Consider the following 6,000-nt stretch of genomic DNA (forward strand, 5'->3'; position numbering starts at 1 on the left):
AACCAATGTTACTGTATCACCACAAGCAGCCTACTGGCAAGGAAGATGCTGCAGCATAAAAACTGCTACTTTATCTATTTAAGGATTAACACCAGGAGACTGAGGCTGGCTGAAAGGCTGTGCTTTTGGTTTTGCAGGAAACTGCCCCTGAATTGCTGGGTTTACAGGAGAGAAAGGAGACTCTGCTCTCTGACAACATATAGCCCAAGAGAGTGGGGAGCTGGTACTAACAGCAAGCTGACAACAGAGGCAGTCCATCCTCTGCTGTGGGCTGTGCTGAGAGTCTGATTTTTCGCAGGGTAGGAAGTGAGGCAGAAAGAGCAGGGAATTGCTACACTGCTGTCCTTGTTTCCATGACACGTGCTTTTATAACTTGTGCTCCCTGAGGTAAAAGGCATAATTTGGACTCAACAGCTGACAACTCAGCAGTTCTCTGCCTGTGGGATAAGGGAAAGCTGGTTCTGTTGTAGCAACAGTTGACCCCACTCCAGTGCCAGCTCCAGACAGTGCACGGAAAGGAGGGCAGACATATGCCCTTCAAAACCTTACACCCTGACCAACATTCATACCAATGGCTTAGGAGTTATTTTTAGTTCAAGCACTTTCTGCTTGCAGTGAAACCTGCTACTAGGAGTGATTCCAAGAGACAGCAGCAGGGAAAGGCAGACAGCAGCAAAGTGGCAAAACTCCCTGCTGAGAATTTCTGGTGCTTGCAGGAGTGCAAGGACCTTACAGACACAGCGCAGGAGGGCTCCAGCAGTCTGTAAATATAGGCACTGCAAATTTTCCAGAGAAAGGAGGATAGCAATGATCAGCAAAAAACTGATGGTACATATGAAAAACAGTCCCCAGATATTTTTCTCAGCAAGCAATAAGAACCTCCAGACATCATTCATTCTAAAACAATAAGTCAGTAAGGAAGGAAAGCAAAGAACACAGGGAACCTCTGCATTTTCTGTATCCTAGCTGCCCCTAAAGCCCTCAAAGTGTAGGTAAGAAAAGAGATCTGTTCATCTAGGAACTTATATGGCCCTCATCATTGCCATGCTAATAATTCTGGAAGAAATCTATAAGACTCTGGAAGATGAGCCCTGGTGACATTTAAGCACCTATAAATCCCACACTTTTGATGCTTCAACCAAAAGAAATGTTCAAAAATCCCACTTAACTGCAGCTAAGTATTGGAGAGGGGGAAAAGAAAATAAAAGGAGAGGTGATGATAAATTTTGTAGGCATCAGCATGCACAGATGCAGTCTCATGTTTGACAGGGCTGCACCACCTGCCTGATGCTTAGACACTCAAGATTCACAAAGAAATTACTCCTTGCCTGTATCTGCTGATAAGAAGTGCACAGAACCACAGAATCAAGTTCCACAGAAATATGAGAAGCTTTTTGTATCAAGTCATAGAAAAAGAAAGCGGCAGGAGTGTTCCCTTTCCTAAGGCAGCTGAGACACTGTAGCACTCGCTGGGGTATGGCAAACACCTCTGACCACCTCCAGAGACTACTCAAAGTGACAGATAAGTCAGGATGAAGACTTCGCTAGCCTTTCTGTCAATGGCATTTCTCTCTGAGGCTTAAGTAACCACTGTCTCAGAGCAGGACTCCATGTCCTTGTGAGAGGGCACTCACTGGAAGCCAGGGACTATGGACTCTAGGTCCTGCTTCCAAGGATTATTTTGGTCTTCTACATTTAATTGGTAATGGAAGAAATTGCATCCAACAGCTTGGGAGTACAGAGCACAACCACCTCTTAAGTCCTACCTAGAAGCAATTTATTTTTCTTATTTTTAGACAGAAATTTGATGCCTGGCAGTCAAAAAGTAGTCATAAGTAAATCTCAGGGGGAGAGACACCAAAACATGAATAATTTCAACTAATTCTAGTTAGTTATGGTAAACAGAGTAAAACTGCCTTTCATACCCATTCTCCATGTCTTCCTGCAAATGAATCAACCTCTAACTCAGAGGAACAGCATCCCCTCTCAAAGAGCCATCAGTATGCTGTTTGCATTCTCAGTCCTCCCACCTATTCAAGTATCTTTAAATCTCCTTCAGCAGACCTTTTCTTCTATTGCTAACATGCCTTCACTTGAATCCTCTCTGTATTTCAACACGTCTGAATCTAAGATCCCAGTGTTTCAATTAGTACTGCATCCTAGATCAGTATGTACTATTGAAAATGAAACAAAACTAATTCCAAGAAGTTTTCTGGTTTCTTTTTTCAGATTTCCCTTCCGTTGTCCAAAACCTGTCTTTCAACAGCTCAAATAAAAACATTGCAAGGTAATACTATCATTTAAAACTATATCAGATCATTTTTGCTTTCATCCAACTAACGTATCAACACTGATACTGACTGCCGAATTTTCTCTGCATTTCTTTGAGCACTAGCACACAGCTTAACTGGAAAAGAACCTCATTCACCTGGTCACATCATCGACTAAGTCATTTGCAGAAAAACGTAATCCATCTTCATCAGCCTTGTGGTGCACTGCACTCTGCAAGACAGAGCTGGTATTTACACACATCTAGACTGCTTAAGACTGCCAGGTGGAATTCTTACCAACGCATGAAGTTTAAATATATCTTCATAAGGCACAAAATTTGCTGTCAGTCACACACTGGATTAAACAATCCCACATTCATACTCTAAGAGAGCTGTTTCTAATACATTGAGAAACTCTGTTCTAGCATTACCTATGGATGTCAATAAATTCAGATATTTTTTGAACATTTACTAAAGCCCTGAGCTGCCTGATGTTGAAATAGACGTGACCTTATAGCCATAGACTGTAACTCAACAAGCACTTGAAAATTAAAGCTTTATGAATACCTGCTAAAATACCAGCAACAGCTTTGCCACCTGCAAAAAAGTCTTCCTCTCTTTCAGAAGAGCATCTCCACCCAAATTGCTGTTCCAATGTATTCCTTATTTGCCTTTGGCAACTCTGAGAATGCCCTCCCCTAAAGGTTAAGTCTCTCCCTTTCCACAGCACACCTGTAAAGGGATTTTGCACAATCTTACTCATAGATAGGGCTTGCCATGGGTTGCTCTAGGTAACTAAAGCTGTGTGTTTGGAGAGTGCACAATGGAAACTGTTATCAGTTAATAACACTGATTAAAGTTTGAATAGGTGAAACAGCAATAAGATGAAAGGATGCAAAGACTTGGTAAACAGAAAATAAACAAAATAAGGTGACTCCCTAAAAGTTACACTCCAAATCAGCTCCAACGCAGGGATTTTTAAGCCTTCCACTTCTGCAACATTTTCCAGCTTAGATCATAGACCTGCAGTCTACTGACACTAGACTGTCATTCCTTAGACCTCTCAGGAGTAATCTGCAGTCCCATCTCCAGGTAATGACAGGCAACTCATGCCAAGAAATACCAACCAACTGCAGATATGGCACTACTCATTCTGTGAGTCAACTTATGGCATTTGCTTCTGCCTCTTCCACATCCAAATCCTTCCCACCATCAAATAAATGATTTTTGTTTTGATTTTGATTCACATTGTGGTCAAATCCAAATGACTTCTATGTCTACGCTTAGCTTTATGTACAGAGTTCAACAAAAATCAAAGCTTATCTTTATCACCAAAAGCATACAGCATATAATGGTTGACAAGCTAAGTACAAGCACAGACTTTTTGCAGATCAAGGCATTCATGCATTCTTCCCTACAGGATGTGCAAAGCTTCATATATAAAGCACGTGGACACTGATGGATCTACATCAAGCAACATACTGTCTCAGTTGGCATTGCCACATGCTGATTTGAGAGGGAACACGGCATGACATAGACTTTAATCTTTCCCACAGCTACTAAACCTCCTAAGTCTGATTAACACTCTGGATTCATGCTGTGGGGTTGAACTAAGGGTTTGAGAAGAATTTGAAGAATTCTTCTACATTAAGGAGAAAAGGCAGAACGGACTGGCAGGTGAGATGTCAAAGGCAAGTCACAGTGCCTTACTTAGGTCAAGCTGGGTTTCAAAGACAGCAGAAATCTACCCCATGCCCATGCTTCTCTGAAGGGAATTTGCCGGGGCATGGATTGATTACTGAATATGAATATTTGACTATTTTTTCAATGGTGATTTTTAAGTGTGAAAGTCTGTGGAAAAGAATCAAAGTGACAACTCCTAAACAACAGCTCATGGTCCAAGTTTCCCCAGTACTAGATGATTATAATATCTATCCAGAGCTTTATTCCCACTGATAGCAAACTTCCCAGACACTCACCACTGACTACAATTAAAAAACAAACCATGCATATAACCAATTCCTACCAAAGCAAAACACAGCATGCGAGCACAATATGCCTCATCCAAATATACTTACACACGTTGAATTTTAACAAGGGAATAACGTTCTTTTCAGAACTACCTCAGAAGCTTTGAGAGATCCGTTTTCAAACACGATCTCTGCACACATCAGAAATTCAATCACTCAAAACAGACACAGCAAGCTGTGTCTCCACTGCGTCGGAGTCCTTGCACAGCCAGTGCGCAGCGAGGCGCCCAGCATGTCTGGATGCTCCCCAAACGCAGAAGGGACTGTGGATTGTCCTCCCAAGGTCCCATTTTTCAAAAGGGTGCTGCTTATCCAAAATAAAATAAAATAGAATAAAATAAAATCACAGAAAGAGGCATAAATAGTATTTACCCGCCGCTCAGTCCTTGAACCAGCCAACCTGCCGGCCAGCAGAATGAGCTGTTGACAAAACACAGCCTCTATTTAAGTCGCAGGCTCCGGGCAGCGGGTGGAGACGGAGCGCCGTGCTCCCCCGGCGCCCTCGAGGGCAGCTTCTGCCCGCTCCGCGCCACGCACCGGCTTCCGACGCGCCGGCCCCCGCCCCCGCCCCCGCCCCACTGTCCCCAGCCCGACCGAAGTCCCGACCCACAGGACACCAGCGAGGCGAGCTCAGAGTCTCCCAGAAAATCCCCGCCGCGCAGACACCCCCCTCCGCCCCTTCCCGGCCGGCACCTCCCCGGGGCGGGCAGAGGGAGGGAGGGATGGAGGGAACATACCATCACTGCCGCCCCTCGGGCCGCCCCCTCCCAGGTGACAAGCAGGATCTGGCACTCCCGACCGCCGCCATTCGCACAACAACAAAGACAAGACGCAAAAAACCAGATGCCCTGTGGAGGCCGAATTGCCGCAGGGATGTGCGGAGCCGTGACGCGATTCCCGGACGGCCCAGCTCCGGCGGGCAAGCAGTGACGCAGCGCCGGACAGGAGGAGGATGTGCTAGCAGCGAGAGCGGAGGGAGGGAGGGAAAGGACAAGGGAAGGAAGAAGGAGGGTGAGGAGGAGTGAGGATAGAGGAGCAGGGAAAGCTGCGGACTGCACCAGCGGCGGAGCACTGCGACCTGTGCAAGCGCCCAGCGCGCCCGCCCCCGGCCCTCCCCGGGCACCGCCGGCTCCCGCAGCCTGGCCCGGCGTCGGCCCTGTCGTTGCTGCAGCCCCGGTGCTGCCGGGTCGGAGCTGCCCGGGGCTGCAGGGCCCCGTTACTCGTGTCACCGGGGTGTGGTGGGGACTGAGCTGCTGGGGACACTCGGTGGCGTGGCTGGGTCCCCGGCGGGCTGTGGCGAGCGCCCTGCGGGGGAAGGTGAAGTCACGGATATGATCTGAGCCTTTCATGTTCTCTCTGTGACACGGTCAGATATTATTCTTAGAAAAGTGTTTTGAATGCCTCCAGCGCTGCCAGCCCTCCAGGGTTTGACGCAGTGGGCCTAGCCCTCCAGACCCAGGCCCTTCTTGACTCATTTTATTTTTGTATTTGCCTCTAGTTTTTGAGGTCTGGGGCTTGACCTCCAGCATTTCATGGAAGCCACAACAGTTGCATGCCAGCCTCTCTTTTAAATTAAACTTGAAATCTTCACAATCCCACAGTCTCAAGGGTCTAGCAATTAAAAAAAAAATATGCCACGAGACCCATAAAATCAGTAGAGTTGGCAAGTTTGTGGCTCCTCTCTTGTGCCCGAGTCAACC

The 6,000-nt window shown here is 46.5% G+C and overlaps 1 protein-coding gene across 2 annotated transcripts in view; it reads right to left on the reverse strand.

Moving 5' to 3' along the window:
- The window catches only part of LIFR (LIF receptor subunit alpha), a 51,896-nt gene extending 47,133 nt beyond the window's left edge, over positions 1-4,763 (reverse strand). The window contains exon 1 of one of the 2 annotated variants that reach the window (XM_008921614.2): positions 4,673-4,763. The gene's annotated coding sequence lies outside the window, so the exon portion shown is untranslated. Of the gene's footprint in view, positions 1-4,348 lie in introns of both variants that reach the window. The other variant, XM_018070296.1, reaches the window with a different exon arrangement.
- Positions 4,764-6,000: the final 1,237 nt, after the last annotated feature.

The sequence above is a fragment of the Manacus vitellinus genome, unplaced genomic scaffold (assembly GCF_001715985.3).
Source record: "Manacus vitellinus isolate BGI_N305 unplaced genomic scaffold, ASM171598v3 scaffold_18_pilon, whole genome shotgun sequence".
In the NCBI taxonomy this organism is placed as follows: domain Eukaryota; kingdom Metazoa; phylum Chordata; class Aves; order Passeriformes; family Pipridae; genus Manacus; species Manacus vitellinus.